Source organism: Canis lupus, chromosome 17 (genome assembly GCF_048164855.1).
Source record: "Canis lupus baileyi chromosome 17, mCanLup2.hap1, whole genome shotgun sequence".
Classification (NCBI taxonomy): Eukaryota; Metazoa; Chordata; class Mammalia; order Carnivora; family Canidae; genus Canis; species Canis lupus.
Window position 1 is genome coordinate 54,714,743 of NC_132854.1, and position 24,378 is coordinate 54,739,120.

At 41.6% G+C, this 24,378-nt stretch overlaps 1 long non-coding RNA gene across 23 annotated transcripts in view; it reads left to right on the top strand.

Annotated features, from left to right (window-relative positions):
- LOC140608127 (uncharacterized) overlaps positions 1–24,378 on the top strand; it is a 172,463-nt gene that overhangs the window by 33,716 nt on the left and 114,369 nt on the right. For 21 of the 23 annotated variants that reach the window (XR_012010143.1, XR_012010131.1, XR_012010134.1 and 18 more), the window contains one exon: positions 15,472–15,609. This is a non-coding gene — a long non-coding RNA (uncharacterized lncRNA). Of the gene's footprint in view, positions 1–15,471; positions 15,610–15,712; positions 15,778–16,167; positions 16,212–24,378 lie in introns of all 23 variants that reach the window. The other 2 variants (XR_012010144.1, XR_012010145.1) reach the window with 2 other exon arrangements.

The following is a 24,378-nucleotide window of genomic DNA, read 5'->3' on the forward strand; positions in this document are numbered from 1 at the left end:
GCACACCATAAGGAAGGGAACTGAATAGTAACTATGGTATTGCTACCTTTTATTGGGCAAGGCCTACACTCAATTCTCTACAAGTCATGTGCCCAAACCCCAAACAGCACTGCTGTTTGCCTTTTATCACCCCTGGTTCGCAGATGAGCTCAGAGAAGTCCTGTAATATGTAGTAAACCACAGAGGTACAACCCCGTACCAAGGGTTTTGTTGGCTTATGCCCAAGACCATTCTTTACTGCTGTCCATGATAAGGGTCATGTACTGATTCGTAGTTCATTGTAGTGAGTGAATGGAATAAACTTTGAGGAAACTGAACAGATTATTCATAAGTGTGGTTTTAATTCTGCTCTAGTGATTTTTTTCAATTGTCTATAAAGTTCAAAGAAACCATATGACATCAGATTCTGCTAAGAGGCAGATGCTTCAAACAAGGGAACACTGTTGATTTTTGTGTTTCAAGGTTTGATGTCCAGAGTACACCAGATTTAGTAAAGGGTATAGCACTCTTATGAAAAGGGTGGGATTTGCACCCCCCCTGTTCAATTCACAGCAGTTGGGAAGGTGTGATTTCTTCAGGGATGCTGTCTATTGGGAGACAGGACAGGACAGACTAGGTTTCTGAATAAGAAGTGCACAGATACATTTGATTCCAATATACCCAGAGTGAGTAGGAGATTGCTGTAATGGTTGGTGCAAATTGGAAAGGTTGGTGGGGATAATTTGGAAGGGTCTCAGAGGAAAAAAACTGTTGAAAGAAAGTGAGTAGAAGAGAAGAAGGAGCACTGGGTGATAGCACTTGTGGCTCAAACACTTAATAGAGCACCTAAACATGATGGGTAGAGCAACAAAGCCTTTTATCCCTGGGTTGAACTCTGAAACTTCTAGCTAGACCTGCCCTAACTCTGGTGCCTTGGCTTTTGAATTCCCACAGGCTGTGACTAAGGCCTTCTCTTGGGTGGGGAGGGGGTAGGGCAAATGACTAGGTCAGAAGGAAAAAGAATGACTGGCTACCATTATACCTGCAACCTTGAAGGAGGCCCTGCCTTCTGCTCTGACTCATGCTGTTGCTGTCATAGTGTCTTTGACTCAACCAGCCTAGAAGCCCAAGAATAAATTTTGGCACCTCCAACACCCTCAGGGCATTATATCTTGTGTCCAATACCAAAGAATTTTATCCAGATTATTATTAGAACCCATTCCCCTGCTCTGTCCCACTGCCAGTGCTTTGGGCCAGGCCCTCATCCTCCCTCATTTGGACCTAGTGCCTCCAAACTGGTCTTTCCTCCTCCAGTCTACCCATTACAGTCCATTCTTTGAAACACCACCTATGTGATCTTTCTGAGAAAGAAATCAATCCAGTCATTCCCCTGCTTCCTATTGCCAGAGTAGTGGTTCTCCACTGGATGCTGTCCTGAACTCCTAAGAACCCCGGAACAAAACTGCACATTTATGCTATGTGGTAGAGTCAGTAAATGATGAACAAATATTCTGCATGCATCCCCATGTGATCTACCCTCTTCTGAGGTCAGATTGGAGCACGTGACTAGTTTTGTCCAATGGATTATGAGTAAAAGTGATAGTGTGACTTCCAGGTTGAGATGGGGTGCCTCCTCCGTGTTCTGTCTTCCCCTGATCCAGGAACTCTGGAGGAACTGTTCTCAGTGGCCTTGCTGCAACATGGAGGAGGGCTTCCCAATCCACAGTGGACCTCACCTGAGCAATAATAAACCTTCATGTGTTAAACCACTGAGATTTGAGGGTTTGTCTGATACAGCAGCTGAAATTCTATATCTGGAACATACCCCATGATATGGTTCATTGAATAGGAGAGCTTCTTTTCTCCTGAATGGTGTTTTATCAACTCGGTGTGGTAATATGCTGTATCTCATACTTACCCATGGCTCCAATTGGAAGTCATGGAAGTTAGATGACTTTAAAAAATGGGAAACAATTAGTTACTTCTTTTTAATGGTGATATTTGGGAAGATTAAAAAGAAATCTATGACGACATGATCAATTGGGAAGAAAGTATAAAAAGGGAGTCCTTAAGAGTGAATACTGGGGACCATAGCCTACAGGATAAAGTCCAAACATGAAGCTCATGTCAAAGCAAAAGTGATACAAAAAGCCTTCCTGGCTTTGTTAGTAATGGCTTCTTGTTACTGTATTTCAGTCAACCTGGACCTCTACTCATTATTCCTGCATCACACATTGCCTTTTATGTGACCTTGCCCTTGTAAACGCTAATCCTTCATCTTTGGCCTGTCCAACTCCTCCTCACCCTTCAAGACCCAGCTGAAATGTCACCTTCTTCACTTAGCTCTCACATCCCTTAGTCATGGCCTCAGTCATGACTCCTCTAAGAAGGAGTAAGTTGCTTGAGAAAACAGAATTGTAGCAGCTGGGGACCCAGGCTCTCACCTAGGATACATGGATCTTGTTGGATAGAGTCAAATCAATTAACCACACAACTACCTGACCCTATAGACTAGAAGTCCCCAAAATCTACACAGCTGGCATTGTTTTCTGGTCACCAAAAGCTGTTAAAAACCAATAGAGAAAAGAATTTCTCTTTTGACCCAAATGCAGCCAGGAGACTGCCAGGAAGAAACAAGAAATACAGTGTCAGTTCAGTATGGTAGTAGAGATGGAGATGCCCAGAAACTAAAGCTCATTCTCTCCTCAACTACTTTGCATACTGGGTCAGTTACTGAAATTGTCGAGACCTTCACTTGTAAAATAAATCCTATAGTTAGGAATAATCAATATCTCATCACTAAGCACATTTTCAAGGACTATAAGACTTAAATTTTATGTGCTAATGGTGCAAATTGTCAAACAATACCTTCCACAATGGAAGAGCAAACATAATGAAACCCTAATTTGGTGGAACCTAGCAAAACTGCTTGTATTATTTCTTCACCTTTCCTTTAGATGGAAAAGCATCACCTTTTCTATAGGTTCTGTGCACCTTTCAGCTTCTGCCCTCAGACAATCAGAAATACAAAGAGCTTTTTGGCTAAATATCCACTATTAAACAAATTAGGAGAGTTCATAGCCTGATATATGGTTCTCTAATATGCACCCAAGCATAACTAGTCCCCTCATCTTGTAATGATTGCAGACAACCTCAATGACCACAAAGTGCCAACTCTGTGCCTGGAAGCCATCTCACAATTCCACATTATCCAAAGAGCTTCAGCTAGTCAATTGGAACTGGCATTTAAAATGGATGATTCTTCTGCCTGTGTCCTCCTCTAGGATTTTGATGGATTCTTGTCTCATATTTAGGTCTTTTAAAAAATATATTTAAATTAAATTTGCCAACATATAGTACATTTAGGTCTTCCACGTGCAGCAACTTCTTGCTAGACATGTCTCCAAAGGCAAGGGAAGCAAAAGCAAAATGAACTATTGGGACTTCATCAAGATAAAGAGCTTTTGCACAGCAAAGGAAACAATTGACAAAACCAAAAGACAACCTACAGAATAGGAGAAGACATTTGCAAATGTCTTGTCAGATAGAGGGATAGTATCCAAGATCTGTAAAGAACTTATCAAACTCAACACCCAAAAAACAAATAATCCAGTCAAGAAATGGGCAGAAGAAATGAACAGACATTTCTCCAGAGAAGACATACAAATGGCCAACAGACACATGAAAAAATGCTCCATGTGACTTGGTATCAGGGAAATACTAATCAAAACCACAATGAGATACCATCTCACACCAGTAAGAATGGCTAAAATTAACAAGTCAGAAAACAACAGATGTTAATGAAGATGCCGAGAAAGGGAAACCCTCTTACACTGTTGAGGGGAATGCAAACTGGTACAGCCCCTCTGAGAAACGGTATGGAGGTTCATTAAGAAGTTAAAAATAGAGCTACCTTATGATTCAGCAATTGCACTACTAGGAATTTACCCAAAGGATACGAGCATTGTGGTCCGAAGAGGCACCCACACCAATATTTATAGCAGCAATGTCCAAACTAGTCAAACTATGGAAAGAGCTCAGATGTCCATCGACAGATGAATGGATAAAGAAGATGTGATATATATATATATATATAATGGAATATTACTCAGCCATCAGAAAGGATGAAATCTTACCATTTACAATGATGTGGATGGAACTGGAGGCTATTATGCTAAGTAAAATAAGTCTATCAGAGAAAAACAGTTATATGGTTTCGCTCATATGTGGAATTTAAGAAACAAAACAGAAGATCATAGGGGAAGGGAAGGAAAAATAAAATAAGACGGAATTAGAGAGGGAGACAAACCATAAGAGACTCTAAACTACTGGAAACAAACTGAGGGTTGCTGGAGGGGAGGTGGGTGGAGGGACGGGGTAACTGGGTGACGAGCATTAAGGAGGGCACGTGAGGTAATAAGCAGTGGATGTTGTATGAAATGGATGAATAACTAACTCTACATCTGAAATTAATGATATACTATATGTTAACTAATTGAATTCAAATAAAATACGTTTTTAAAAAATGAAATGATTCACTACCCTAGGTTTTAGTTTGTATAAAATCAGGACCTAAATGCATAAACTGTCCTAAATCTTGCACCTACCTCTGAGTCATGTATTTCTGAATGCAAGATAGTTGCCTGTCTTGCAGGATTTGTTTTCTTTCTTTTGTTTGTTTGTTTGTTTGTTTGTTTGTTTGTTTCTTTCTTTCTTTCTTTCTTTCTTTCTTTCTTTCTTTCTTTCTTTCTTTTTTCTTCCTCCCTCCCTCTGTCCCTCCTCTTTCCCTGCCTTCCTCCCTCCCTCCTTCTCTCTCTCTTTCATCTTTTTCTCTTCTAAACATACAAGTTAGAATACAGAATTCAACCATTTTTTCTCAGTGAACTGACGTTAAACTATAAATTCTCAAGTCCCTCATGATCTGCCATCTCTCACTCTCTTCCTATTAAAAAAAAAAAAAAAGCCATCTATGTGTGGCAAGATCTCCTTAACCTGTGTCCTCAGCCTACGTGGTTGTACAAGATGCAATGTTTTGGGGAGTCACTAGGTGGCATCTAATAGAGGCATTTGGAGAGCTATTCCAGAAAGCGCATTTTTAGAGCGCTCCGCAGTTCTCCATGTTGGCTGCCATTGTCTGGTGGGCGTGTTGGAGTTAATCCATTGCCATCTGTCTTTATTTTGCTAACTTACTCAGTCGGACGCCACACAATTGAGTTCTGCAAATGTCGGCTCTCCAGTACAGCAATTACCAAGTCTCTTTCTAAACAATACCACCGCATGGCATTCTTCCTGCCTTGCCTAGAGCTTGAAGCACTTAGGCTCATTTTGACTTGCTTTGCTTATAGGGTTCTTCATCTTCAAAGATTAAGAAAAATTGGTCTGAACTCAAAGCCACAACAAGGCATGGCTTCTCTTTCCAAACTGAGAACATGCCAATCGACATGTTCCTATTATACAAAAACCCCATGCGGCATAGCAGAGGAGGTGGGCTGTGCTCATCCAGCCCACTTTGGCACCACCACCTCCTCCAGGATGCAGACACTCAGAATGCATTTTGTGGTTTTTGATGATGTTGTTATTTTAATATTTGAGGGGCTGGTGGGAGGGGTGAGGAGTGAAGCATGTGGCAGTATGAGGAGAAGCATAAAAAAAAGGAAAGAGAAGGAAGGGGAGAATGAGCTGATATTTGAATGACATCCTGCCATTGCTGTTCCAAGAGAGGGGTGAGGTAATGATCTCCATAGGCTAGAAATGGTATCCGTTCTTCCATTGCTTGTGTACTCATTCCCTCATCCTGTATGGAAGCCCCTCTGTCTGTGTAAGGCACTATACGAGACGCCCTTGATACAGGTAGGATCAGTTCACCAAGAGTCACTGCCCTCTTAGAGCTTGCATCTTATAGGCAGACAGAAATTAATCAAACACAAGGGTGATAGCTATTGTGAATGAGACACTCGGGGTGTTTCATAAGCCCAGGATGAGGGCCCTGATCTCATGTGGGGGGGATCAGAGGAGGATCTCTGAGATAGGTGAAGAGGAAGGAGGCTTTCGAGTTTTATTCTTTCTGTGCTCCATATGCTCAGTGTTCTGCTTTGCAATTAGCAGATGCTAGGTTAGGACTGATCTATTGGGTGACCAAGGAGCAAGTTTTACTGGGCATGGAGTGAGGAAGTCTAGCAGCATGGGAACTACAGTGAGAACACAGCTCAGTACCCGATGAAGAGGCAAGAGCTTCTAGCACAGATTTCCATCCTCACTGCTCTGTTTGCCAATTTCTTAGCTGTAGCTTTTTTCCCTCCTTACAAACTATTTCCTCCTTAACTACTTGCTTTTGCCCTTACTTCTCCACCAAAATTATATCAAGATCTCCTTTCATCTTTTAAGTCCATTTTGGTCAAAGTTTTAAGGTACTGATCAACCAAACGTGAATTAAACATTAGCATACTAGTTTATCCTACTTTTTTGGAGTAGTTCTTCAGATTTGATTCACTAAGTTTTAGAAAATATGAGGCAAAGAAGAGACACAAAAAAGGAAACCTCCGATCGTGTTTGCCTCCTCCATTGTATTTCTGTGCTTTCCAGAGTAACTTCCATTTTATTCTACTTTACTTTTCAACTGTAAATAAAGCGGAGGGAGCCCATGTCCTGATGCACTGGTATATGATTCAAGCAAAGGAAGGCCTATTGATCTGTAGTTTTTAGGAACTATAAGTTCCCTGAATTTTGTTATAGGTGCTGGGATAGATTGACATTTTAGTAGTTTGATATGGTCTCATTATTTATCAGTGCCTTTGTGAGTGACCCAGTCTCATAGGACTTTATCTTGACAACCCTATTTATTTGTCACTAAATATTTGAGGTCTGAGTCCTTAAGGTCATCTCCTGGGAGAATTGTACCAATAGGTAATCTGAAGACCAATCCCAGCAACAATAACATGGGAAAGCTTTGTTTTGCTTTTATTTCAGTGACCAAATTCCTCGGGGGGGGGGGGGGTGTGTGGCATTCTTCTACATAGATGCTGTAACCATGAAAAGTTCAGGTGGGTGGGGCTGTCCTGGGAGAGTGGCTTGGTCTGTAGGGTGGCTCTAGGTACAGCAGTGTGCCCTCTTGCTCCCACCTCTCTGGGATGTGCTTACACCATGAACCTGGGGAAGGTATGGGATGCAGAGGACAGTAGGGATGCCAGAGGAAGAAGAACCATTTCTGGAGCTGTGAGTAGACACTGGAGAGATAGCCCTTTAGAGTGGCTGCAGTGGTTACCATGGCAACTTCTGAGGAGGATGCTGAAGGCCACCAGAAGCACTACGGAGAATGTTCTTCTATTTTTTACTTCACATTACATTTGACACAACTGACCAGACTCATTCTTCAGACTTTTCCTTCCTTGGCTTCTATGACATGAATCATCTTGTTTCTGCTCTTTACCCTGAGTGACCTTGTCACCCTCCTTTGCAGACACTTGCTTTCCTCCCTCTTCATTCACTCATTAACCAGGGTCATAAAATCCTTGGTCTTAGAACCCCAGCTTTCTTTCTCCTCTCCTTTCTGAAGCATACCTCCTTTCTTGGTTTGAGCTACAAGTTTTCCAGAGAAGATACAGCTGATATTCAGCAAAGGCCTGGAGAGACCTAGTGTTTGCTGATTTGTTGAGTGCTTACTATGCACTTTGCAGGTTTTTGTACAGTGCATCTGTGGTACTTCAGTCCAGCCCCTACAATAACACTGCGAGAAAGGTGTGTCATTTTCTTTTGTTCTTTTGTACAGTTTTACCTTTTGTCTGAAATTCCTTTTCTTCCTTCGTCCTCTCATCTTTCAAATTTCTACTCCTTTTCAAAATCCAGTTCCATGACCATTTCCTTTATGGCATCTCTCTTAACTCCTCAGGCCCCTTAATCTCTTGGTGTGAGTTCCATGGCACTAACATCGTCCTTCCGTTAGATCATTTACCACATTATATTACACAGCACAGTTGGCAAATTTCCATCCCCCAAAGTTGTCTTCAGGGTGCTAGGGGGCAAGATGGGATCTTCCCTGTCTATGTGTGGATATCCTAATATCACAGTGCTTAACACATGGGCATTTCTTTAAGACATCTGCATTTATTATATGATAGCTAGCTGTAGTTTTCTCTGTGTATTAGCTCAGGCAATCCTCACAACAACTCTGTGAGCCAGGTCATTATCCCCATGTCACAGACGAGGAGAGTGAGATTTGGAGAAGTTTAAAAACTTGACAAAAAGCATACAGACAGAATTAGGACATGAACCAGCAGAAACTGAAGCCTGAGTCCATACTGTGTTGCACAGTTACTCACTGACTGTGGTGTGTGCTACCACAATCATCTGACAGTCAACAACAGAGAAGAGTGCTTAGCAAGGGCCCTGGCACAACCCAACGCTATATAAAGCATACATGAATTCATGAAAAATGAGTAAATGAATGAATCCACATCTATAACTCTTTCAAATAGTCCAGCCTGATTCCTGCTCATTCAACCTCCCTCTTGCCTCCCCCCCCTTTTATTTCCATAAATGCTCCTTCAGTCCCTACCTCTCTCATCTCATGCCTACTACCTATAACATCTTCTAGGTAAGTCCCTCAGCCCCTAGCTTCCTTCCTCCTGTCCCTGCACCCAGCATTCTAAACACACCTTCTGAATATTAATTCTTAAACTGTATTGTTGGATCTACATTAAAGGATTGATTCCAGCTACTGACTCACAGTTAAGTAAAATCCAAGTACTCAAGGCTAACTGCCAAAGTGTCACCCTCCCTCATAAGAGTCATTTCCTTCATAAGAGTCATCTCCATCATTTTGAACCAAGCAAGTTTGTTTACTGCCTCCAGCCCGCAATTTGCCTGTTTCGCCTCCAGATCTTTGCTCAAGCCATTCTTCTGTGTTTTGAACACCTATTATATATCAGGAACTGAGCTGGATTCTGGGAATACAGAGATTAAAGCTTCAGTCTCTGAAGCTCATAGATTAGTGGAGAGACAGCTGAAAGAGCAATTACAAGGCACTGTAATTGTGGTAGGCAAGTCAGGAAAGCCTGGGTTGCTATGGAGGCACATAGGATGTCCTCCTCCCACATCTCCAGTAACCTCATCTCTCAGCTCTCTCCATGCTCTGCAAACCTCTCCCAGGGGGCTCTCTAGGCCTGCCCCTCATTTGCTCCCTCAGGCCCTCCTCCCTGTGGATGCAATCAGATTTTTCCACACTTACCTGTACATTTTGATTCATTCAGCTACAAAAACATATTTCTGTGAACTTGGCTTCTTCAACCAGTGAACTGTAACAGGGGAGGAGAGGATAAAAGAAGGCAAACATAAAGGAAGAATGAGCCTACTCAGGGAGAATGCATCTCAGAGTACAGTGTAAGTGAAAGGCATGCATGGCTTCTGTTGGACTTTACCCTCACTATCCTCTGTGGTGTGCCTGAAAGAGAAAGGATCATATATAACTCAACCTTGATCTACTAAAGGGCGACCCCTTAAACAGTGGCTCACAGAACACAGGGTGCTGTTTCCATGCATCTGGACTGACCATGAAGCATATAAGACATATCCTTGGAGCACTTGGGTGGCTCAGTCAGTTGAGCATCTGGCTTTTTATTTCAGCTCAGGTCATGATCCCAAGGTTGTGAGATCAAGCCCCACATCAGGCCCTGTGCTCAGCAGGGAGTCTGCTTCAGATTCTCTCTCTCTCTTTCCTTCTGCCTCTCCTGCCCTTCTAAAATAAATAAATAAATCTTAAAAAATAAAAAAAAAAAAGACACATCCTCAGAACTCCAAGAGATACTAGTGGGGCCAGAACTGTGAAAGAAAGACCAAAATCCCATGGAGGATGCAGTTGAGCAAACAAAATTTGATCCTAAGGGTTGACAATCTCATTTTTGTGCAAAGCTAATGAAGCCTGGGGAACATTCACATGTAGTCCACTTGTGACTCTATAATGATTTGCCAATTGACGAAAGGAAAACAGACTCCACGAGAGATGATCCCAGGAAAACAGAACAGCCAGTGAGACTCACCATGGCCTGACAAGTCCCACAAGCTTCCCCACCATCCTGCCAGAAGGACCCTGCCATTCTAGTACCTGGGTCCCGGGCACTTGATTGATATGAAAACATGTCAACAACATCTATGGTTTAGCCTTCTTGCTCTCAGGTCTACAATGTTTCTCTCTGGCTCCAAGACCCTTTTACTTCAGCCTTTCAACATCACATTTTCCATTACAGTCACCTGTCCTTTGAACCAAGCCAATCAACAAGCTGAGGAAATCTCTGCTTTCCTCACAGTCCTGAGGAATCAGTGCTGGGAGCTGGGCTGTGAATGTTCTCCTCGCCTAGTGCTATCATTCTGAGGGCTGAACAACATCAGGCAAACTCTGCTGCTGGCTGAAACTCCCTTGCCATGAGGGATTTCATTTTATGTCAGTAGTTCATAGGCCGACCGTGTGGTAGAGAGAAAAGGAACATGGAAAGAAGATGCCACACATCATGAAACTTAGCATAGCTTTGGGGCAGAGATGCAGAGATTTGGTAAAGGCCCAGAAATCCAAATGCTGGGTTGTGCTTACTAAGTTTGCTTATGTATTGAGCTAAGCAAACAGATTTCCTGTATCCTTGACAACCAGAATACAATCATGTTTTACCTATATTACCTACCCTCTTTGCTGAAGCCAGCGCATAATCAGTGGAGAGACAAACCATAGGTGCCAGGTGAAAGAGCCCATATCTCTTAAACAATGTCTATCTCTTGCTCTTCTCTAGGCCAGGAGTTACCTATTCAACTTCATTAACATCTCACTTGTCATACATACTTGCTGGTGGAAAGCTAATACAGCTTTGCCTCTCCCTGTCAGCCAACACTATTGAGGGGCCTGATAAAATTCGCTTGGAAAGTTTATCTATAAAGTTCCATTTATAGAGGCACGCCTTGGTGGCCCTAGACACTAACTATAAAGAACCTCCTTCGTGTAGGAGGAGTAGGGCCATGTTGTCACCATCTTAGACGAGAAGGAGAGGCCTTTCCTCCTCTTGATGGAACTCACACTCATGTTTGCTGTCTTGACATGTAAGACAAGCAACATTAGTTTCAAACTGTTTGAAATGAACTGAACCCAGTGGGACCATCTCAAGGATGTGGGAGCCAGCAGCCTTTAAGTACTTAGGGATCCCAAAGGCACAGTCTCCTGAGATAAGCAGCTTCTAAAATAATGAAGGCAGTCCTGGAAAGATAGACTATCACCCCTCAAGTCTAGAATGCCTGTTCCCTATGACTATCCTAAGCACCACAGCCACAAGCAAGCAGAGAGGATGGTTAATATGGGAGGGCAATATCCTGACTTCCTCCTGACTGGACACATATAGGGCCTACAAGGCTATATTTGGAGTGAATCATCATCTTGAGCTCAGCACACACACACCTGGGCTTATGCCCACAGTTGGAGCCCTCCCAGGGTGGAGGACAGGATGGAAGCCAAGCGGGGAGAGAGAAAGAATGAACATGAGTATAGAGGCCCTGATTCTTCAAAAACAATTATAAAACAAATATGATAAGACTAAAGTGAGTTGCTTCCCCTCCCTTCTCTCCCCATGCCAGGTCTTTTCAGGATAAGTTTGGAATCTGTGTAGAGAATAGGAGGGGCTTATGTACACATGTAGGTGCACCAGTCCCCTCTCTCCCGTAGATCTGTATGGGTATACTGGTGCCTCTGGGCATGTGTGTGGAAACCCACGTGATGCTGCAAAACAGAACAAGCACCACGCATGTAAGCCTAACCACAAAACAATTGCCAAATCCAACTCTGATGGGAAAAGCTATTATTTTCCAAGAGTCAACAAATACTCTGTTCTCATTCCAGCTCCCCCTCTGGGAATCACCTAGCATAGTTAGGGGGAAAGAGCAGTGTAAAGTCTTGAGATAGAATGGCACAAAAAATGTCTACCATTTGTCATAATCAACATCCTGATGCGGAGGTCACTTAGACTGGAAAAAACAGTACTCGTTAGGAATGAGTTGGGACTGGATCTCAGGCAGCCTTCTCAGAAAGTATCCTGCTGGCTTTTCCCAAGAAGCAGGAATGGGAGATGGAGGGGCTAGCTGTGTGGACTGCCTCCAACCCTGCCGGGGGTGGCTTAGTAGGTGGTGCAGGTGAATTTATTGACAGGGATACATTTGAACCAATAGTTGACTTATGACAACTGATTGCACAATAGTAGCTGGCCTGGACATAACTCTTGTGCAATTATCAGAATCCTGTACTACTGCTAATAATAATTTACTCAACAAACATTTTACACCTACTTAATGGGGGAAGTTTTATTCCAAATCCAACCTTTATAGTCACTAAGGGTATCTGCTTCCCATGTTTACTTTTGTGCAAAGCACCATACTAGGCATTTGAAAGAGGTCAACAGAAATGGCATGATCTCTACTTTAAAAGTGTTTATGTCCTGGTGGAGAGACAGACAGCATTGTGAAAGATTTTTGAAGAACTGACTTCAGCAAATTTGGCCATTCTGCAAACATCAGGGCTTTCTCTTAACGACTGATAGGCTCTTCAGGTTAGAGGTACATGGAGAACTATAAATCCCCTCTCCTATAACCTCAGAAGTGTTAGACTAAACCCCACCAAACATACAGACATGTATTGGCAAGGAAGCACAAAAACAGCCATTCAGTTCATTCAGTAGTTTGGAGAGGCCCCCAGCAGTCCAGTGAGCATGGAGCATGAAAGGCTGGCATGGGGACAAGACACTGGGCAGTTCTGAGTTGGATTGGGCAAGAGGATCCTCTGTAAAGGGAAGGACAAAAGCCCCTTGGGGCTGGTGGCATGGGTAGATTTGCCATCTTCTTGTCTTATGAAAGAGGGTGGAGTCTCTACAACATACCTAACCAGTCCCCAGTCTTGACCTATTCATTGTACCAAAGAATTGACTTCACTAAAGATGTAGGGAGAGCTAGAAACCCCCCTCTAAAGATGCTGATTCACAGTCAGGCCCCTCATGTGCTGGTTAACCATCTGGAATGCTGCTTCCTGATTCAGCGCTCAGGCCTCCTATTTCCCGGATCCCATCAAATGACCTTTATGTGTCCCAAACCAGCATTCATTGAGTCATTATGGTCTAGTGTGTTTTCCAAATGGTATGTTGTCTTTCACATATAAAATAACTGAGAGAACATCCCACAGTTAGAGACGTTGTAAGAACCTGAATGTAAGGCAAAACTCTCTACATCAAGGGGTATTTTGGAGGGAAATATGCCTTATATTTGTGTATTTACTATCATATAAAAGCATCTAGTTTGTGTATGACATAGCAGGTAAACTTAATAAATTTGAGTTTCCTTCCCTATGTCACTATCTCATGTAATTTTCACTTAAAAAAACCACACACACACAATGAGGAAGGTATTATAATTTTTATTTTATAGATGGGGAAATGGAAGTTTAAAGAAACTTGTCAAATTCACGTGACTGCAGATGGTCATTCTGGCTGCACACTGGAATGCCATGCCTTTCTAGTATCCACACTGCCTCTTTAACACGCATAACTGGGCTTTGCAGAAATTGCATTTACAAAGCACTTTCACATACCCCATTTCATCAGATCCTCAGAAAAGTCCTCTAATATAAGGATTATTGTTTTCTTCATTTCCAAGTAGGGGACACAGCTAGAGGAATTACAGCAATTTGCCCAGGTTTTCTGAAATGATGAATGGGTCTGTCAGAATTTAATCCCGTGCCTTATGATGTCCAAACCTTTGCTCTGGGCACCACACCATGTGATGTCTCAGCATGGAGCCTAAGGATGGCCAAAGGGTTGAATGTGAACTGCTCACCAGAGCGCCCCATTCATGAGCAAGGAGGATCCAGTTGGCTCTTTGGTGTTCCAGAGCTACCATTAAACCCCAGCTCAGCAGCAAGGAGAGGCCACATGTAACAAGAGTGATAAGCTACATTTTCATAGATTTTTATGCTCTCTGAAGTACCTGTCCCATATGTTCTAATTTTGAGTGCAGCCACTGCATTCAACACTGCGGGACAGCAAGGTGGCTATATTTTTCAGGATGACTAGGCCCAGCCTTGACTGTGTTCTTAGGTGCTGGAATCAATTCCTACATCCTGTGGAGGCCACTTTCCTAAATGACACTCTGCATTTTTCTTGCCTCACTTAATCTCCTTGAGGCTACCTTGATCTTCTAGGTATAATTTTCTCAGGACCCTTTTAAAATAGATTTGCTGTATTTTGATTATAACAATAATACATGTTTTTTAAAAATAATTTAGAAAACACAAATAATATACATAAGAAAATAAGCATTAGCAAATTACTCATTTACTGAGATATGTCAATATCTTACTATACATACATAACATTTCATCGACATGTACATGTGTAGGTACCATTATTTAAGTATTAATGATGATTGCTATTTGGATAGTTTTCACCATATATATGCATTTAAGGGACAAATCCTTCAACATATACCTTTGTCTACTTATCTAATTTTCTAGAAATGGAATTGCTATTCATGAGAATATACTTTTCAAAAATTTTTAACATTATTGATCAGTTACTCTCCAGAAAACTTGAATCAACTTATACTCTCACCAACAAAACATAAGATGCACTTTTTCCACACCTTTGCCAACAGTGAGAATTAACAGACTTTTATTCTTTAGCAAGTTGATAGGAGACAGCAATAACTTGTTTTTCACATTTCTCTTATTACTTATGAAGGTGAACATCTTTTTATCAGTTGGTTGTCTGGTCTGGAGTGTGTTAAAAGTGAAAAGAGGCACTAACCAGTAGGGAAGCAAATGGAATTCATGGCCACACTACTTACTGGCCATTTGCATTTCTCAGTTTGAGGTTTACTTGTTGGCAGCTTTTATTTTTCTATCTACTTGTCTATTCTTAACAATTATATAAAGATCATGTTACAATAATAACATTAAACTACTGTAACTTATGTTAAATATATTTTCCTGTAGGTTGTTTATTTTTATTTTTAATGATCAAAGTAATACAAAAATAAGGGTTTTTTAAAGTTTGTTTCAGGTTTTTTTAATTAAACTTTTTGAGGCAGTTGTTGATTGACATGCAATTCTAAAAAATAATAGAGAAAGGTCTCCTTTACCCTTCACCCAGTTTCCTTCAATGCTAACATCTTGCAACACTGTGGTACAGTATCACAAGAATACTGACATCTGTACAGCTAAGATGCAGGACATGGCCTTTGTCACAAGGATCCTCCATGTTTTTCTCTTATAGCCACACCCACCTCCTTCCCACCCTCCCCTTAACCCCTGGAAATTGTTATTCTATTCTCCATTTCTATAATGTTGTCATTTCAAAAATGTTATATAAATGTAGCTGTAAAGTCTATAACCTTTTGGGATTGGCTTTTTTCATTCAGCACAATTCTCGAGAAGTTCCTCCAGGTCATTGAGTGCACTGATAGTTTGTTCCTTTTTATTACTAGGTTTCCCAAGATACGGAGGCATCACCATTTGTTTCACTGTTCATGTACTGCAGGACATCTGGGTTGCTTCCAGTAGTTACCGTTTGATTACTAAAGGAAAGCTGCTATGAACATCCATGTACAGGTTTTTGTGTGCACGTAAGTCTTCATTTCTCTCAGATAAATGCCTAGGGGTACAATTGATGCATCATATAGTACTTACATGTTTGGCTTTAAAAAAAAAATGCAAACTGTTTTCCAGGATGGCTGACATTCTCATCAGCGATATAAGAATCATCCAGTTTCTCAGCATCTTGCCATTGTTTGGTATTGTCACTGTTTTTTATTTTAGCCATTATGATAAGTAGGTAGTAATATCTCATTGCAAATATAATTTTTGTTTCCCTTCTGGCTAATAATGTTGAGCATTTTTTTAAGAGAGGGAGAATAACAGGGAGGGAAAGAGGAAGAGGGAAAGAGAGAATGTTAGGCAGGCACCATGCCTAGTGTGGAGCCCAATATGGGGCTAGATCTCACCACCCTGAGATCATGACCTGAGCTGAAATCAGAACTCAGAAGCTTAACTGACTGAGCCACCCAGGCACCCCTAATGATATTGAGCTTTTTTTCATGTGTTTATTCCTATTTGTATATTCTTCTTGGTGGCATATCTGTGTCTTTTGCTCATTTTCTAATTGATTTTTTTTTTCTATTCAGTTTTGAGTGATCCTTACGTATACTAGCTACTAGTCCTTTGTCAGGTATGTGGTTTGTAAATATTTTCCCCCAGTAGATAGCTTGTCTTTTCTTTCTGACAGGGTCTCTTCATAGGGCAAATTTTTTGAGGTTTCAGACTTAGCAGTTTTTCCTTTAAAACATTATACTTTTGGTATGAAGTCTAATACCTTTCTGCCCTGGATCCCAAAGATATCTTCCTATTTTTTCTAGGACTTTTATAGTTATACATTTTACATCTAAGTTCATGATGCATTTTGAGTTAATTTTATAAAGAAAGGAGACTTAGGTTGCATTTCATATATTTGTCTATGGATATCTAATTGATCCAGAACCACTTCTTTCTTTTCTTTTCTTTTTTCTCTTCTTTTTTCTTTTTCTTTCTTTCTTTCTTTTTCTATTTCTTTCCTTTCTTTTCTTTCTTTCTTTCTTTCTTTCTTCTTTCTCTTTTTCTCTTTCTTTCCTTTTTTTCTTTCTTCCTTTTTCTTTCTTTCCTTTTTTCTTCCTTTCTTTCCTTTTTTCTTTCTTTCTTTCTTTCTTTCTTTCTTTCTTTCTTTCTTCTTTCTTTCTTTCTCTTTTTCTCTTTTTCTCTTTCTTTCTTTCTTTCTTTCTTTCTTTCTTTCTTTCTTTCTTTCTTTCTTCTTTCTTCTTTCTTCTTTCTTTCTTTTTACTTTTTGTCAAAACCCAGTAGGGCATATTTGTAAGAGTCTATTTCTGGGTTCTGTGTTGTGTTCTATTGATCCATCTTATCTATCCTTCTACGAATATCACACAAATCCTGATTACTGCAGCTATATAATAAATTTTAAAATCTAGTAGACTGATTCTTCTCATTTATTTTTCTTTTTCAAAATTATTTCAGCTATTTTAAATTCTTTGCCTTTCCATATAAATTTTAGGCTAATCTTGTCTATGTCTACAAAAATCTTGCTGATATTTTGATAGAACTGAGCTAAACCTTATAGTTGGTTGGATTGTGGTCCCCCAAAAGGTATGCCCATATCCTGATCACTGGAATGAATCAATGTGACCTTATATGGCAAAAAGGTCTTTGCAGATGTCATGAAGTTAAGGATCCTCAGATGAGGAGATCATCCTGAATTATCCAGGTGGCTTCTAGATTCAATGACAAGTGTCCTCATAAGAGACACACAGAGGAAACAGATAAAAAAGGAGAGCACACTGTTACCATGGAGGCAGAGATGGGATTGAAGTGGCCACAAGTCAAAAAAACAAGACTGCCACCAGCCACTGGAAGAGGCAAAGAACAGATTATTCCCTAAAGCCCCCAGAGGGAAAGCTGCCCTGCCAGTACCTTTATTTCAGACTTCTGGCCTTCAGAAATAGGAGAGAATAACTTTCTGTTGTTTTAAGCCATCCAGTTTTTGTTGTAGCAGCCACAGGAAACCAATAAAAAAAAACTATATATCAAAACAGGAGACTCTGAAAAAAAAAAGTTTCAGACTCTGGGTCTGATAAAAATTTCTGTTGTTAAGTGAGTTTTTCTGATACTGTTCTTGCAGGAGGTCGCAGGGTTGTGGGGGATGGAGAAACACCTTGTTATTGCCAGGGAGCAGACGGAAATCCACGTTCCCCTTACAGTCTCTATTGACCCTTGTAGGAAGGGGCTTCTTGTTACTGCTGGATGACAATGGGAGATACAGCTCCCATGTAATCTCCACCTACCCTTCAAAGTGGGGATGAGGGAACACTTTTGCAGGCCAGTTGGGATGAAAGTCCTAGCCCCCTACTTGGCCTTCTCTGCCTATCCCAGAGTGGGGGATTCAAGAGTACCTCAATACAAGCTCACAAGGATTAGAAGCATTGAATCTTCACATGGTCTTCACCGGCATGGGTGGGAATGGAGCCACAGCTTTTTCTGTGGTATTTGGCTGAAGGAGCAGTTAATGTCTAAAAATGTTCTGTTTTTCTAGATTGCTCCTTTCTTCTTCCTTTGACTAGAGAAAGCAGGCTTTTCTTAGTTAGGGCTTATTGCTGTTGTTGTCTGCTCCTGTTGGCCTTTTTGGGTTGCTGGCTTCTTTAGCTCAAGTCTGGACTATATGAGGCAAAAAAGAAAACCCAGAGAACTCTTGGCCATGTCATTTCTCAGGTCCCCACATGTGAGTGAGTCTGCCTTCTGTGATTTATAAGCAAAATAATAAATCATCTTTTTATTATTAGGCAGTGGTTTTTGCTGTAATATAACCCATCAAAAGTAACCTGTGAGGCACCTGGGTGGCTTAGTTGGTTAAGCATCTGCCTTTGGCTCAGGTCATGATCCTGGGGTCCTGGAATCAAGCCCCGCATCAGGCTCCCTGCTCAGCAGGGAGTCTGCTTCTCTGTCTCCCTCTGTCTTGCTCCCCTTGCTTGTGTTCTCTCTGTCAGATGAATAAATAAAATCTTTAAAAAAAAAAAAGAAAGAAAGCTAAAATGATACACTTATATATCTTTATTAAGTTTTATTTTATTTTAAGATTTTATTCATTCATTTGAGAGAGAGAGAGAGTGGGTGAAGGCCAGAGGCAGAGGGAGAAGCAGACTCCCCGCTGAGCAGGGAGCCCCATGCAGGGCTCAATCCCAAGGCCCTAAGATCATGACCTGAGCCTAAGGCAGACACATAACCAACTGAGCCTCCCCGGCACCCCATACTTTTTAGGTTTTAATAGGTGTTTTTGCTTTGTTTTGTTTTGTTTGCTTCCTGTTCTGAAAGATGAAGAATGAATGCCTCTTACACTCTCTTGGGCTTCCTTACCCTCCTGCCCACTTCTTGAGTATGGTTAGTTTCATTATTATTTTTAAGTTTTTCTAATGGTTATGTGTATAACTCTAAATTATGTGCTTGGCTCTTGTTCCATCAGCTTTTGATAGCATTGGTTTACTCTTCACTATATACGATTAAGAAATGAGTGCTTTAAAGTTCTTCTAACATCATCTCCCTCCAAACTTCAGTTGGTGATACCATTTATTTTTATATTTTTAATGTTCTCTTTGCCTCCTCAAGCCACGTTGTTCTGTCTTCTCTTCAAACCATGTTGTTGTCCTAAGAATTTACTAAGGGGCATTACCACAGTGTGGAGGATTAATGAAAAGTCTCTGTGTCCATCAGGGAAACATGAAAACAGTGGGTGCTGAGAGGAGCAGTGGATTTGATGCTATAAGACTTGACGCTGAGGCAGAAGACTGACTGGAATCTAGGGGAACTCCTGACCAATGGTCACATGTACTTTCTTTCAGATCCTTATCCAGGGCAGGCAGCACTTTCCCTCTGGGCCCAAATTCCCCACACTGCCACAGTGCAGGGGAATAAGCATCAATCCTGGTGCTTATGCTAGGAGACCCCCTGATCCAAATAGAGTTGAGGAGAGGGCTTTTCTGACAAAGACATCCTTCATATACCTCCACCTTGCCCTTGCTCTTTTTCTTCAATCAATCCAACCTCTTAGTTAATTCCTCTTAACTACATATCAGTATAGAGTATCCTGTTGAGTTCTGCCCTTGGTCTCTTACAAGTTGAGGTGTTAGGGGTAGGGTCTCCAAATACTCTGCAGGACACTCAGTTTGATTTCAATCTCAATTAAACAATGGAATTTATTTATTTATTTAAGCACATCCCAAATACTGCATAAGCCATACTTATACTAAACAATTATTCATTGTTGATTTGAAATGCTAATTTAACTGAGCATTCTCTATTTTTACTTGCCAAATCTTGCAACTCTGCAAGGGTGGGGCTGAGCTTCCTGCTATCAGCAGGAACAGAAACAGAGCCAGGAGCCCCACACAGAAGCCCTGACCAATCCAAGACCATCATGAAGAACTCAAAAAGACTGCCTGTGTTAACAGATATGTCTTGTAGAGGGGCATCCACATGGAAGTTTCTCAGAGTTTCCTTGGGTAGCTTCATCTGCCATCCCACAAATCACCTCCTCCTACCCAAATAATTCCACACCTATTTCTCAGCCTGTATATAAGCAGTTTGCATTCAATGTATTTGTACTTGTTTATACTTTTATACATGTTGTCTCTTTTTCTAACAGATCCAGATCCAATATGTACTGAATGCCAACTTTGTGACAGCACATTACATTAAGTGCTTGGTCGTATTGCACCCCCACTTTCTTATCTGCACAACAGTCCCATAAAGGAAGCATCATTTGTTATTATCCTGTTTTCCAGATGTGGAAACCTAGCTTCAAAGGGTCCCTGAAGGCCAAGGGACTCATTAAATCAGTGTTGCCTAAGTCCCCACTACTAAGAAGTGCCACAGGGAGGATTAAACTCCTGCCTAAAGATGAGCTGCTCCCTAAATGTTCTGGAGCCCTCCCTGCTTTTCCATTTCCACCCGAGGCACCTACCACTCACTGCTCCCACCAATAGCCAGGTACCATGGCCTCATCCCCACTGGAACCATTAAAAAGCTGAAGTTCAGGAGGTGCCTGTGAGGCTCAGTCACTTTTGAGTGTCCAACTGTTGGTTTCGGCTCAGGTCATGAGCTCAGAGTCATGAGATCAAGCCCCGTGTCATGCTTCACACTCAGCGGGGTGGTCTGCTTGAGGATTCTCTCTCTCCCTCTCCCTCTGCCCCTCCTCCTCCTCACAGATTCTCTCTCAAATAAATAAATCTTAAAAAAATAAAAATAAAAGGCAGAAGCTTAGTAAAAGGAGAGAGGAAGGGACATTCCCTCCAACAAGATGGTGACACAGAGCTTCTGTGATTTAATGTGAGGACCAAGGGGATCAATTCATTAGTCCACAGAAACAAAGTTGCAGAAGGTGGATAAATCCTACCCTTGTCTGAAGGAACAAATGGGCTGTGGTTTGCCCACTGGAGAACTTAATCAACCTTTAGGGTATAATTTATAATTTACATTGGCAAATACAACCTAAGTTCAAGCCATTGATTTAGAAATGAACTTGCACAGTGCTCACCTTGGAGTCTGTGCCTATCTTTCACAGGTTTGTGCATGTGTGTGGCTGTGAGCACACTGCTTTTGCTTTCTATAGTAATTTCAGTGAGGGCAGGGATCAATCATGTCTCTGGTGACTCATTGTTTCCCCGAAGCACTAAAGCACTGCTTTGGCCAGAACTGAGCTCCATCCATGCTTTCCACTAATGGAGAAAGCATGGGAATCTCACATATTTCTATCTGCAGCATTTGTGCAACTGAAGAGATTTGTAGTCCCTTGCAATCATTATTAACTGCCAGCTAACTGAGACCATTATTTTTCTTAATGGCATAAATGCCTATTAGCTTTAGTTTTCCCTGTTGAGAAAGCATGGGGGCTTACTTTACATCCTTCCAATTCTCTGAAAGAACCCGGAAAAGTATGAAAAAAGGAAAACCATTTAGGTAGGTATCATCCCAGGACCTAAAAAATATCAGCTATATTGGGTCCAGCTTCACAACTGAGTTTATGGTGTGAAATATAGAAATAACATGGGTATTGTAACTCTCAGACTGTGGCAAAATTTAGTTTCAACGTGGTGGTTAGGAAAGCAGAACATCCTAGTCTGAAATCCTACCCATGAAAAGACTAAAGAGAAGCTCCTCCAAAATAAAATATGTATTGTTTAGGCAAGTGTTATGGTCAGATGACATTTAGATTTGAGTCTGCTCTGCTTAATGCCTTCATTTCCTACTGTGAAGGACGAAATCAGCTCTCCCATCCCACAGGTTCAGAAGAAAGCTCCCCTTTGCAGGCTGAGATGCCATTTTCGGCTTTGGGAGGAAAACAAATCATGTTATTGTCAAGGCTGTTATTGAGAACATCATGCTCTCAGCCCTACTGGCTTGGCCATAGTCAAAAGACTCAAACAAAGCTGTTTGCCATGAATTTCATCACTCTGACTTGCCCAGCTGGGACCTCCCCCACCCCTACCTAATTCCACTCCCATTTCGAATGCTCCAGGGTTTGTTCCAGGAACAAGTTAAAATTCTTGCTACTTTCAGACCTACAAACAATGCAAATCTTTTCTTTCCTTTCCCTTTCTTGTTTTAAGGAAAAAAAAAAAACTGCTTGCTGGACAATCTTGGGTAGCCAGCTCCAAAGTGTAAAGCCCTGAAGAGAAGTGGGGGGATGGAGTTATCAGTTTGTAAGACCAGAGGATATACACGATGTATAGGCCACGGAGCAAATATCTAATTACGTTCCAAGGCACAGAGGCCTGAGGGCCCCGTGCTTGGCTCTGACACCTGTCACCATAGCTGAGTGGACCCAAGAGAGTTTGTTTAGTCAATAAAGGCATTGGAGTCCTACCTGTTAATCTCTTGCCGTAGGGCCTGTACACAGGTTCCTTATCCATTATGCTGTCAACTTCTTCACCTCTAAGCCAGAATAGGAATGCAGTGGTTGTCCTAAGGAACTGGGAAAATACAAAGAATAATGTGTTGTTCCAAACAATGTTATTTAAGAGTCCACTGGATGGGGGAGAAAATACACTGGCAGCTTTCGTTACTTTTGTTTTGAGCATTTGTGTATCTGTGTTTGGAAGAGGGAGGGAGAGCTTTTTTTTCTTTTTTCTTTTTCAAGTGTGTTTTGTTACTAAATTCTCTTCGAAAAGTACTGTTGGCTAGGACATTCTTTCTAAAAACCTCCAGAATAAAACACAAGAGTCACTGTAGGGTAAGAGAGACTGTTTAAAAAACAACACCTTGGTAGGCAGAAATTATAAGATTTGAATTCCTGCTCAAACTCAAAGCCTGTGATTTGAGGCAAGTGAGTTCGGATTTCTGAGCCTTTCTTTCTGCCCCACGTCTGGGAGGTGAGTATACTGTAATAAAGCCTACTTAACGGCCTGGTTGTGGGCACAAAATAAAATAGAATATATAAAGCACACAGCACAGAAGCTGACATGTAGTGGATGCGTAAACACAGCAACAGCTAACATTTATTTAGATTTTATATACCAGTTACCACCATCTGTGCTTTGCCTAAAAGATGTCAATTAAACCTCACTGCTACCCCAAGAGGTAGATATTAAAATCATCCCCATTATATAGAAGGGTGAGGCTTAGAGGAGCCTTTCTGGTCAAGTGCAGAAGCAGGATTTGAACCCTGCCCCAGCTCTTACCAACTATGTCCTGTGCAGAAGCTGCAAGCTGAGTTCCATGAGCCAGATCTGGCCCATGAGTGTATATGTCTTGGCTTACAGTATTTACACACACATACACACACACACACACACACACACACACACACACAATGTAACTTCACTGTCAATGCTTAAAAACTGAGAATGATTTCACAATTCTGAACCTTTAGTTTCTCTTTTAAAATCTGAAGCTCCAGGGGATCACTGGGTGGCTCAGTGGTTTAGCACCTGCCTTCTGCCTGGGGCATGATCTTGGAGACCCGGGATCGAGTCCCACATCAGGCTCCCTGCATAGAGCCTGCTTCTCCCTCTGCCTGTGTCTCTGCTTCTCTCTCTGTGTGTATCTCTCATGAGTAAATAAATAAAATCTTAAAAAAAAAATCTGAAGCTCTGGTCACCATGCCCTTGTGTTCTCACATAACTGTGTGCAGCTAAAGCTGTACAGTGGCTGTCACCCATGGACAGGCCAGAGCTTGTGGCAGTCCCTACCATTCTTCACCCTCACACATTCTGGCCCCCGGAAGTATGGTAGGCTTGTCCTTTCTCCCACTTCCTTTTGCATCGGTCTCCCTCACTAACGTCAGGAAGTTATTAGGTACAGCCTGATGTCTCCATGTGGTTCCTTTGTGGAGTAAAATGGCCAGTCCTACCCGATAGAGCTCTCAGTAGAATGTCAATGACACACTAATGTTCCCCAATTCCTCAGGAGCTTCTCAGTGCTTCCTCTGCTGGGAGAAATATAGAGAGACCCTGAAACATCCCTGACTGTGAGCACATATCATCTCTTATTTCTTAGATTTGCCTTTTTCTTCCCTTCATACTCCTATGAAACCGCCTGAATCCAGGGCCTCATCACCTCCACCTTCCTGGTGTATTGCAGTAACCTCTTACCTCATCCCCAAATATACCCCCAACTTGCTCAACCCATTTTACACAATGACTTCATATCCATCTTCAGCAAATCTTTCATGGTCAGGGTTGGCTTCATGAGTGTGAGATCTGGCACTTACACCAGACCCCACACTTAGAAGAGCTTTATATTAATTTAATGGTCTGCTATCTCCATCTTGAAATTGCTTACGATTTTTGAACCAGAGGCCC